This window comes from Rattus norvegicus, chromosome 7, assembly GCF_036323735.1.
Source record: "Rattus norvegicus strain BN/NHsdMcwi chromosome 7, GRCr8, whole genome shotgun sequence".
NCBI lineage: Eukaryota > Metazoa > Chordata > Mammalia > Rodentia > Muridae > Rattus > Rattus norvegicus.
The window spans coordinates 78,788,554-78,801,257 of NC_086025.1; the positions used below are offsets into that span (position 1 = coordinate 78,788,554).

At 38.2% G+C, this 12,704-nt stretch overlaps 1 long non-coding RNA gene across 1 annotated transcript; it reads right to left on the reverse strand.

Moving 5' to 3' along the window:
• Positions 1–951: 951 nt before the first annotated feature.
• Positions 952–1,556, reverse strand: LOC120093856 (uncharacterized). Its single transcript, XR_005487607.2, has 2 exons — positions 1,368–1,556; positions 952–1,054 (listed from the first exon to the last, which is right to left on the reverse strand). It is a non-coding gene; the product is annotated as an uncharacterized LOC120093856 (long non-coding RNA).
• Positions 1,557–12,704: the final 11,148 nt, after the last annotated feature.

Consider the following 12,704-nt stretch of genomic DNA (forward strand, 5'->3'; position numbering starts at 1 on the left):
ACATTTACAAAAAGGTCTCAAACAAAATCAATCAGTGTCTCTGTTTGAGGAAAACAAGAAACTCTAGAAACTGCCTCTCCAGACTGCAAGATAGGAATCAATTGTTTTGATAAACACAATAAAGTTTACGTTAAGCTATAATCTGATGTTTGAGTCCTTGTCTTGAATATTAGCTTCTGGATAGATGGTGCAGAGAGACAAGGGCTCTAGGAAATTTTTGAGCCATATATCAGGGTCTGTCACAAGCAATACGAACTTTAAATAAAATTGTGTGTTCTCCCCAAAGAACCAGCTAATAAGTATACCAATATTTTATTTAACGTGTAAAGATAGCTTTAATGTTATTGTTTTTAATAAGATGTTCACTTAGATGTTTGTACACGTGTAGTTATGTGTACCATATTCATTTCTAGTGTCCTCAGAGGGCAGAAGGCGTCACCGGATTTCATGGGACTGGAATCACAGTTAACTGTGAACTGTCACATAGATCATGGTAATAGAAACCAGGTCCTCTGGAAAAGCACTTAGTATTCTTTTTTTTTTTTTTTTTTTTTTTTTTTTTAGTTTTTTCCGGAGCTGGGGATCGAACCCAGGGCCTTGCGCCTGCTAGGCAAGCGCTCTACCGCTGAGCTAAATCCCCAACCCTTAGCACTTAGTATTCTTAACTGTTCATCTTTTCAACCAACCCCAAGCAAGTAACCTTATGAATATAAGTGCAGAGATATTTTATTTGACCTGAGACTTTACTGTATTACAAAGAAAATAACAATTTAATGTGGTTCCAATTTAATTGTGATGGCAGTGAGCACAAGATTTGAAGGTAGAAATCTAGTGCAATAAATTACTTACAGAAATATATGTATTCAGAATACTTAAAAATTATTAAATCCCTAATAGTCAAGCATTACCATTAGTGTGCTGTGATGAAATCACATCAGTACCCATGACCGGTTTCTTTATAGAAAGAGTATTTGGACTTTAGAAAACAAATATATAACAATGTTTGTCCTTGCTCTCAGAAGAAGGCCGAATCTTGATTCTTCAAGCAAGTCTCCTATTGAAACATAATAAAAATATCCAGAATTAAAGGCAAGTAGTGTCTTCCACAAAAATGTGAGAGATGCATGAAAAACTGTCTCTCATCAGTAAACATGGTTGTTAATACTGAAAAGGTGGAAGAATCTAATCTTAGAAAATCATAGAAACAATTGAGGAGAGTCTTCCAGAACACAGTTCTTCTCACACAATAAACCAGGGGCAAATGTAAATTACACATTTCTTTAGAGGGCAAAAAGATGGTAGCTATATAAAAAAGCATAATTTTTGTTTTTATATATTTATTAAAAACATTCCATTTATTCATTTACCTGAATTGAGAAGATTTTCCAGGCATAAAGAAACAATTTCATCATTTGCTGTTATCATTTCACAATTAAATTTTCCCAAAGTCCCATTTGCTAGAGTCTAGTTGCCCATCTGAGTGAGTGAGGCATCAGTGTGAATTACTGGACCATTAGAAGGTGAGTCCTAGAGAAAGGAATATGTAATTGTTTGAATGAGATTAGACTCCTCAAGGTCATTCTAGAATTCTTGACCTCAACTTTGTAGAACTGTTTGGGAAGGATTGGGAACAATGGTCTTGGAGGAGATGTGACCTTATTGGATAAGGTATGTCATGGAAGGCTTTCTAAATCGAGTGGATGTCCATGCTCTCATTCTTTCTGCTCTTGCCTATGGATTAGAAAATAAACTCTCAGTTACTGCTCCAGGGCCACACATAACTGTCTGTCTGTCTATATCATGGACTAACACTTTGAAAACATCAACATGCCTTTAATTAAATACTTTATTTTATATGTTGCCTTGGACATTGTGTCTTTTCACATCAGGAGAAGAAGAGTAACTAAGACTGAAGGTGAGTTAATACCTATTCCTATGAACACTTAAATGAAACTGTTTCTTCTCTTCCTTGATTCCTTTCACTGTGAACGTTCAGTATGGTCCACAATCCACTTTTCTTTTTTTTAAATAACTTGATCCTTACATTTTTATTGGATATTTTTTATTTACATTTCAAATATTATCCCCTTTCCTGGTTTCCCCTATACCACTTCCCTACCTCTTCATCTATGAGGGTGTTACTCCCCAACCACCAACCTCTTCCCACCTCCCCTCCCTGACATCCTCTACACTGGGGGATCCAGCCATGGCAGGACCAAGGGCTTTTCCTCCCATTGGTGCCCACCAAAGACATTCTTTGTTACACATGCAGCTGGAGCCATGGATCTATCCATGTGAACACTTTGGGTCGTGGTTTAGTCCCTGGGAGTTGTGGTTGGTTGTTATTGTTGTTCTTATGGGGTTGCAAGCCCCTTCAGCTCTTTCAATCCTTTCTCTAACTTCTCCGTGGGACCTGTTCTCAGTTCATTGGTTGACTGCTAGCATCTGCCTCTGTATTTGCAATGCAGAGCCTGGCAGAGCCTCTCAGGAGAGAGCTATATCAGGCTCCTGTCAAAATGCACTTACTGGCATCAGCAATATTACCTGAGTTTGGTGGTTTTATTTATATGGGCTGGATCCCCAGGAGAGACTGGCTCTGAATGGATATTCCTTCAGTCTCTGCTCCAAATTTCGTCTCCATATCTCCTCCTATGAATATTTTTGTTCCCTCGTTTAAGAAGCCAGAAGCTTCCACACTTTGTTCATTCTTCTTCTTGAGCTTCATGCGGTCTATGGATTATATCTTGGATAATTTGAGCTTTTCTGCTAATATCCACTTATCAGTGAATACATACAATGTGTGTGTGCATGTGTGTGTGTGTGTGTGTGTGTGTGTATGTGTGTGATTCAGTTACCTCACTCAGGAGGATGTTTTCTAGTTCCATCCATTTGCCTATGTATTTCATGAACTCATTGTTTTCAATAGCTGAATGGTACTCTATTATGTATAGCTGAGTCCTCAAGTAGTACTATGTCCACTTTTCTGAGGAACCTCCAGACTGATTTGCAGAGTAGTTGTACCAGTTTGCAATCCCACCAACAATGGAGGAGTATTCCTCTTTCTCCACATCCTCACCATCATCTGCTGTCACCTGAGTTTTGTTTCTATTTTTATTGGATATTTTTTATTTACATTTTAAATGTTATTCCCTTTCTGTTTTCCTTTCAATAAGCTCTGTATCCAACCACCCTCCCCTTCTTTTATAAGTGTGTTCTCCCTCCCCAACCACCCCCTATCCCTGCCTCTATGCTCTGACAATCCCCTACACTGAGCAGTCCAGCCTTGGCAGGACCAAGGGATTTTCCACCCACTGGTGCCCAACAAGGCCATCCTCTTGTACATATGCAGTTGGAGCCATGGGTCTGTCCAAGTGTAGTCTTTTGGTAGTGGTTTCATCCCTGGGAGCTCTGGTTGGTTGGTGGTGGTGTTCTTATGGGGATGCAAGCCTCAGCTTCTTCAATCCTTTCTCTAATTCCTCCAATGAGACCACATTCTCAGTTCAATGGTTTGCTGCTAGTATTTGTCATTGTATTTGTCATGTTCTGGATAAGCCTCTCAGGAGGCAGATATACCAGGGTCCTAACAACATGTACTTCTTAGCTTCATCAATACAGTCTCATTTGGGTGGCTGGATCCCCAGGAGTGGCAGGCTCTGAATGGCCATTCCTTCAGTATCTGGTCCAAATTTGTGTTCATATCCCCTCCTATGAATGTTTTTGTTCCCCCTTTTAAGAAGAACTAAAGCATCTGCACTTTGGTCATCCTTCTTCAGCTTCATGTTATCTGTAGATTACATCTAGGTTAATTCAAAATTTTGAGCTAATATCCACTTATCAGTGAGTATATACCATGTGTGTTTTTTTATGATTGGGTTATCTCACTTAGGAAGATATTTTCTACTTCCATCCATTTGCCTATGAATATCATGAAGTCAGTGTTTTTGAAAGCTAAGTAGTACTCCACTGTGTAGATGTACCACATTTTCTGTATCCATTCCTCTGCTGAAGGGCATCTGACTTCGTTCTAACTTCTGGATATTATAAATAAGGCTGCTATGAACATAGTGGAGCATGTGTCCTTGTTATGTGTTGGAGCATCTTTTGGTTGTATGCCCAGGAGTGGTATAGCTAGGTCATTAGGTAGTGGAATATCCAGTTTTCTGAGGAAACTTCAGACATATTTCCAGAGTGATTGTATCAGCTTGCAATCCCACCAACAATGTTGGAGTATTACTCTTTCTCCACATCCTCACCAGCATCTATTGTTACCTGAGTGATCTTATCCACTGTTTTTGGTATGAGGAAAAATCTCAGGGTTGCTTTGATTTGCATTTCCCTGATGACTAAGGATGTTGAATGTATCTTTAGGTTCTTCTCAAGCATTCAAAATTTCTCAGCTGAGAATTCTCTGGTTAGCTCTGTAGCCAATTTTTAATAGATTTATTTGTCTCTCTGGAGTCTAACTTTTTGTGTTCTTTGTATATATTGGATAATAACCCCCTATCAGATGTAGGATTGATAAAGACCTTTTCCCAATTTGTTGATTGCTGTTTTGTCCCAAGGACAGTGTCCTTTGCCTTACAAAAGATTTGCAGTTTTATTAGTTCCCATTTGTATATTCTTGATCTTAGAGTATAAGCCATTGGCACCTCAGTTTTTATCTTAACCATTCTGACTGGTAGGAGGTGGAATATCAGCATTGTTTTGATTTGCATTCCCTGATGACTGAGGATGTGGAACATTTCTTTAGGTACTTCTCAGACATTCATTATTCCTCATCAGAGAATTCTTTGTTTAGTTCTGTAGTCCATTTTAATAGGGTTGTTTGATTCTCTGGAGTCTAACTTTTTGAGTTTTTTTGTATATATAGGATATTAGCTCCCAGTCGGGTGTAGAAATGGTAAAAGACTTTTCCAAATCTGTTGGTTGCCGTTTTGTCCCATTGAAAGCCTCATTTGCCTTACAGAACCTTTACAATTTTATGAGGTCCCATTTGTCTATTCTTCATCTTATAGCATTAGCTATTGGTATTCTGTTCAGGAAATTTTCCAGAGCCCATGAGTTTGAGGCTCTTCCCCACCTTTTCTTCCATTAGATTGAGTATATTTGGTTTTATGTGGATGTCCTTAATCCATTTGGACTCGAACTTCATACCTGACAATAAAAATGGATCAACTTGAATTCTTCTACATGCTGACCTCAAGTAGAGCCAGATTCATTTATTGAAAATGCTATCTTTATTCCACTGGATAGTTTTAGCTCCTTTGTCCAAGATCCAGAAACCATACCTGTGTGGGTTCATTTCTGGGGTTTCAACTCTATTCCACTGATCTAACTGCCTGTCTCTGTACCAATACAGTTTTTATCACTATTGTTCTGTAATGCTGCTTGAGGCCAGGGATTGTGATTCTCCCAGGATTTCTTTTATTGTTGTGAATAGTTTTCACTATCCTGGGTTTTTTGTTATTCCAAATCAATTTGCAAATAGTTTTTTGCAACTCTATGAAGAGTTGAGTGGATTTTCATGGGGATTCCATTGAACCTGTAGATTGCTTTTGGCAAACTTTTTTTTTTCCAATATTAATCCTACCTATCCATGAGCATGCAGATCTTTCCATCTTCTAAGATCTTCAATTTCTTTCTTCAGAGACTTTAAGTACTTGTCATATAGATCTTTCACTTGTTTGGTTAGAGTCACATCAAGGTATTTTATCTTATTTGTGACTATTGTGAAGGATGTCACTTCCCTGATTTCATTCTCACTCTGTTAATCCTTTGAGTAGAAGAAGGCTACTGATTTGAATTAATTTTATATCCAGCCTCTTTACAGAAGTTGTTTATCAGGTTTAGTTTTTCTCTAGTTTAACTTTTGGGGTCACTTGAGTATACTATCATATCATCTGCAAATAGTGATATTTTGACTTCTTCCTTTCCAACTATTATCACTTTGATCTCCTTTTATTATCTGAATGCTCTGGATAGGACTTCAAGTACTATATTTAATAAGTAGGGAGAGAGAGGACAGCCTTGTCTAGTCCCTGATTTTAATGGGATTGCTTCGAGTTTCTCTCCATTTAGTTTGATGTTGGCTACTGGTTTCTGTATATTGCTTTTACTATATTTTGGTATGGGCCTTGAATTCCTGATCTTTCCAAGATTATTAACATGTATGGGTATTGAATTTTGTCAAATGCTTTCTCAGCATCTAATAAGATGAACATGTGAGGTTTTTTGTTTGTTTGTTTATATAGTGGATTATGTAGATGGATTTCCATATATTGAACCATCCCTCCACCATTGGGATGAAGCCTATTTGATCCCTATTTGATGGATGATCATTTTAATGTATTCTTGGATTCAATTTTTGAGAATATTATTGAATACTTTGCATCGATATTCATAAAGGAAATTGGTCTGAAGTCCTCTTTTGTTGTTGGGTCTTTTTGTGTTTTAGCTATAAACATAATTGTGGCTTCGTAAAAGAAACTAGATAGTGTTCCCTCTGTTTTTTACTTTGTGGAATAGTTTGGACAGTATTGGTATTAGGCCTTTTATGAAGGTATGATAGAATTCTGCACTAACCCAGTCTGGTACTAGGATTATTTTAACTGGGAGATTTCAATAACTGCTTCTATTTCTTTAGGAGTTATGGGACTATTTAGATGGTTTATCTGATGCTGATTTAACTTTGGCATCTAGTATCTGTCTAGAAAATTGTCCATTTCATCCAGATTTTCCAGTTTTGTTGAATATAGCCTTTTGTAGTAAGATCTAATGATTTTTTTTAATTTCCTTGGATTCTGTTGCTATGTCTCCCTTTTCATTTCTGATTTTTTTAAATTTGGATACTTACTCTGTGCCCTCTGGTTTGTCTGGTTAAGAATTAATCTATCTTGTTGATTTTTCTCAAAGAACTAGCTCCTGGTTTTGTTGATTCTTTGTATTGTCCTTTTTTTTCTACTTGGTTAATTTCAGTCCTGAGTTTGATTATATCCTGCCTTTGATGAATATGAAGTGTCCTTCCTTACCCCCTTTGGTAACTTTTGGTTGAATGTTGATTTTATTCAATATTAGATTGACTACTTGTATCTTGGGACCATTTCCTTGGAAAATTATTTTCCTGCCTTTTACTCTGAGGTAGTGTCTATCTTTGTCTCTGTGGTGTGTCTCCTGTATGCAGCAAAATGCTGGGTCCTCTTTATGTATCTAGTCTGTTATGTGTCTAGTCTATATCTTTTTGGGGGGATTTGACTCAATTTATGTTAAGAAATATTAAGATATAGTGATTGTTCTATCCTGTTATTTTCGTTATTAGAGGTGGAATTATGTTTGTGTGGCTCTCTTCTTTTGGGTTTGTTCCAAGAAGATTATATTCTTGCTGTTTCTAGGTTGTAATTTCTCCACTTGTGTTGGAGTTTTCCATCTATTATCTTTTGTACGTATGGATTTGTGGAAAGATACTGTGTAAATTTGGTTTTGTCATGGAATAACTCGATTTTTCCACATAGATTAATTGAGAGTTTTTCTGGATATAGTAGCCTGGGCTGGGATTTGTGTTCTCTTAGAGTCTGTATGACATCTCTTCAGGATCTTCTGGTATTCATAGTCTCTGGTGAGAAGTCTGATGTAATTTTGTTAGGTCTGCATTTATATGTTACTTGACCTTTTCCCCTTATTGCTTTTAATATTCTTTGTTTTGTGCATTTTGTGTTTTGACTATTATGTGATGGGATGTAATTTCTTTTCTGGTTCCATTTATTTGGAGTTCTGTAGGCTTCTTGTGTATTTATGGGCATCTCTTTCTTTAGGTTAGGGAAGTATTCTTCTATAATTTTGTTGAAGATAATTGCTGGCCGTTTAATTGGAAATCCTCGCTCTCCTCTGTACCTATAAGCCTTAGGTTTCATCTTCTCTATTATGCCCTGGATTTTCTGGATTTTTCAGGTTAGGAGCTTTTTATGTTTTACATTTTCTTTGACTGCATTGTCAACATTTTCTATGGTACCATCTGCCCATGAGATTCTCTCTTTTATCTCTTGTATTCTGTTGGTGATGCTTGTGTCTATGACTCCTGATCTCTTTTCTAGGTTTTCTATCTCCAGGTTTGTTTCCCTTTGTGATTTCTTTAGTGCTTCTATTTCCATTGTTGATCCTGGTTTTGTTCAATTCCTTCACCTGTTTGGTTGTGTTTTCCCGTAACTTTTAAGAGATTTTTGTGTTTCCTCTTTAAGGACTTCTATTTGCTTACCTTTGTTGTCTTGTATTTCTTTAAGAGAGTTATTTATGTCCTTCTTAAAGTCCTCTACCATAAACATGAGATGTGATTTTAAATCCAAGTCATGCTTTTCTGCTGTTTTGAGATATCCAGTATTTGCTTTGGTGGGAGAACTGGGCTCTAATGATGCCAAGTAGTCTTGGTTTCTGTTGATTAGGTTCCTGTACTTGCCTCTTGCTTAAAGGTTGTTTCTGGTCTCAGCTGGTCTTGCTGTCTCTGACAGTCGTTGGGTCCTCCTGTAAGCCTCTGTGTCAACACTCCTGGAAACTGGCTTTCTCCCAGAGGGATCTGGATACATTGAGCTGTGGAACTGGGTCAGTTCCAGGTGCATGCAGAAACCATAAGGTCCCTGTTCCAGATTGCTACTGGGTTCATGAGTCCTGAGGGTCCCAGTCAGGTCCCTTGAAGCAGAAATGGAGGTCTTACCTCTGCTCTCAGGTGTTTGTGTGCTACTGATAACTGGTTTTTCACTTGGGGTGCAGGCAGAGACTGGAAGTATCCTCTTTCTGACTGCTCCTAGGTTCCTGTGTCCAGCGGGATCTAGGCAGCTTCCTCTTGGGCCAGGAATGTGAGCAGAAGTGGTGGTCTCCCCTGAGCTCTCAGGATTGCATGCACTTCTGAGAGTCAAGCTCTGTTTCCTATGGGATATGTGTACCCACAATTGACTTTTGAATTAGTATACTTTGTTCATCACAAGCTAAAGAACAATAATATTAATCAACTAAAATCTCAATCCTTTGAAATCATGAATCTAGAAGATATCCCACCATGCCACAAGGTCACTTGTTCCATTATGTTTATATCAGCCTTATTTGTGATATTTGGACACTGAAAACCGTCCACATGGCCTGCAACAGAAGAATGGGTATGAAAAATGTGATTCACTTACACAATGGAATACTCTTCAGGTATTAAGAATGAGAACATCATGATTTCTGCAGCCAAATGGATGGAACTAGAAAATATTATCTTGAGTGAGGTAACTCAGACTCAAAAGGACATTCATGGTATGTACTCACTAATAAGTGGGTACTAGTCAAAAAAGTATAGAATACCCAGGATCAATCCATAGAACTCAAGAAGGTTATTAACCTAAGGACTTAAGTAATTATGCCTCAGTTCCACTTGAGAGGGAGAAAAAAGCAAGATGGAGAGCAGAGGGAGGGAAGGACCTGGGTGGGAGAGGTACAAGACAAAAGGAGAACTTGATCAGGTATTGAGGGTGAGGGATAGGACTGAAGCTTGGGGAGCCAGTAGAATGAATAGAAATATTCAACTTTAGGGGGTAGAAGGTGGGGGAACCTTTTAGAATGTACCAGAGACCTGGGAGGTAAGTGACTCGAAGTCATTAGTGACTCAGGACTCAATGGCAGGGACTTTAGATGGGATTCCCTACAGTGGAGAGAGGGAATTATAGAATCCCCCTTCGGTAGAAAGACAGAACATCAAATGGAGGAATGAGGTTGTAATCCCACAGTCAAAATCACTCATGCAGAATTGTTGCTGTCTAAAGGAATAGCAGGGACAAAAATAAAAAAGAGACTGAAGGAAAGGAGGTACAGTAACTAGCCAGAATTGGAATCCATCTCAAGAGAAGGTTCCAAGGTCTGACATTATTACTGAAGCTCTGGTGTTCTAATAGCCAGGAGCCTAGCATGGCAGCCCTCCAAGAGGTCTGACAAGAAGCTGAGTCTCCAGAGGCTCTGTCAGAGCCTGACAAATATAGATGTGGATGATCTCAGCCAACCATTGGACTGAGCATGGGAACCCCAATGGAGGATCTAGGAACAGAACTTAAGGAGCTGAATGGGTTTGCAACCCTATAGGAAGAACAATAATATCAACCAATCAGGCCCCCTCCCCCAGAGTTCCCAGGGACTAAACAACCAACTAAACAGTACACATGGAGGGACCCATTGCTCCAGCCTCATATGTAGCAAAGTATGGCCTTATCTGTCCTCAGTGGGAGGAGAGGCCTTTGGTCTTATGATGGCTTGATGCTCCAGTGTAGGAGAATGTCAGCGCAGTGAGGTGGGAGTGGATCAGTAGGTGGGTATGGCAGCATCTTCATAGAAACGGGGGAAGCAGGATGGGATAGGTGGTTTGTGGAGGTGAAACTGGGAAGGGGTATAACATTTGAAAGGTAAATAAAACATTCAATTAAAATTTTAGGTAATAAAGAGTCTTATACAAATATTTATACCCAACCAAAAGACATAAGGTTGGACCCTTGACATTGAATTATGGTAAAGCTGGAAGAAGTTGAGGAGGAGGAGGGTGACCCCATAGGAAGACCAGTAGTCTCAACTAACCTGGACCTCCTGAGATTTCTCAGACATTGAGCAACCAATCAGGCAGCTTACACCAGGTGATATGAGGTCCCAGACGCATATTCAGCAGAGGACTTCATGGTCTGGCCACAGTGAGAAAAGATGCACCTAACCCTCAAGAAACTTGGTGCTCCAGGGCATGGGGAGGTGGTGGGAATGGGGAATGTGGGGACATTCTCTTCAAGATGGGGGAGGTAATATGGGGTGAGGACTGTGGTCAGAGGGTGTACAAGGAGGTAGATAACAACCATACTCTAAAAAAGATTTTATAATAATAATTATTAATAATAATCATAAAAGAAAAATATATGTATGTGTCCTTTTCACATGTCCCAATGAGTAGCATTTCAGTTAAATATTTCATTGAGTTCCAGAACCATATTACTTTTCACAATTTAAAAGACCATAATTTAATTGAGACCATAAAATGTGGATATATAGCATAGGAAATTACTAGTGAAAACATATCTGTCCATGGACTCTAAGAATTCTACTTGTTCTTGAGCATGGTTTGCTGCATTTAAACCAATGTTTACTTTTTAAATGTATAGTTCAATAATTTGTCTTCTTGATGTGCATGTTAGCATCCTTTGTGATTCTACGCTAAACTTCTTTTATGAAATGCTCTGTACTACAAACTCTGTGTGATTCACACATCCAGCTGCTGTTTTATCTGTTGTATAAGGGAATAAGAAATGAAACAGATTATTTTGATATATGCTCTAATGTAAATAACTTGAGGTCTTCATAGCTGAGCTGGTTCTTTTGCTAGAATATTTCTTTTGCATGCTTATTTATTTTTATGTTTTCTTGAGATCATATGGGTAGCTTTTATCATGGTATTTATCTTCCAAGTGGCTCTGGGAGCCATGCTTTAGGAAATAGATATACATACATATTTGATTATTCTTACAGAAGCAATAGTTTATAAAGTACCCAGATAACATATCTTTCGTGTCATGTTTATTGCTCATCTAAAGCAGATGATGGCTTCCAAATCATTGAACTCTTCTCTCTTAAATCTGCCACTGGAATATGGATTTCTCATATTCAATTGGGTGCAGATATATTTCTTAGTTTTATGTAGTTTTCTGGTTATTTGTTATGAAAACTTTTAATGCAGACACAAATGTGTCTTTTTGATATAGAATGGATTTGAATTGTGTAAAATTCATGTGATTTCATTTGTAATGTATCTGAATACTTCAATATGCACTGCAAAAGTTTAATAAGAAATTGTCTTTAATTCCATAATAGGTTTTATATGTATTATGCCTTAATAATAGTTTTGGTTACTGCTAAGAGTTATTTATTTGCTGCAACAAAATATTCAATAAAAGGAATATTAAGAAAATAAAAGTTGTTCTTAGTTTTTAGTTCCAAAACCTCTAGTCTTCATGGCAGATAAATGTTGCAACAAGAAATATCAGGTCGCAATGTACCCATACCCAAGAAGCAGAGAGGAAAGAGTGTTTGTGTCCAGCATACATTCTTCTATTTATTAAGTCCAGGCCCTACCCCATGGAATCATGCTATAGTTAGGTAGGATTTACAATTATAACTAATCTAATGTAGACAGAGCCTAATAGTCCAGCCAAGAGGTGTATTACATGTAGGATATTCTATATCCTATTAAGTTACAGGGCACTCATTTATTATTTTTCTTTCTTGTCTTTTTAAAATTATCTCTAATCATTTTTTTACAATCTAGTTGTTATTCCCCTCCTGTTCAGCCCTTTGACAGTTCCTTATCTCATTCCTCCTCCCCTGCCTCCAAGAGGATGGCCCACACATACCCACACCCCCACAACTTACAAGGCCTCCTCATTCCCTGGGATCTCAAGGGTTAAGTGTGTCTTCTCTCACTGAATCCAGACCAAGCAGTCCTCTGCTATATATGTGTTGGGGGCCTGGTACCAGCTAATGTGTACTGCCTGGTTGGTGGCTCAGTGTTTGAGAGATCTTAGGGATCCAGGTTTATTGAGACTGCTGGTCTTCCTATGGGGTTGTCTTTTTCCTCAACATTTTTCAGCCTTTCCCTAATTAAACCACAGGGATTCCTGACTTCATTCCGTTGATTGAGTGTAAGCATCTGCTTC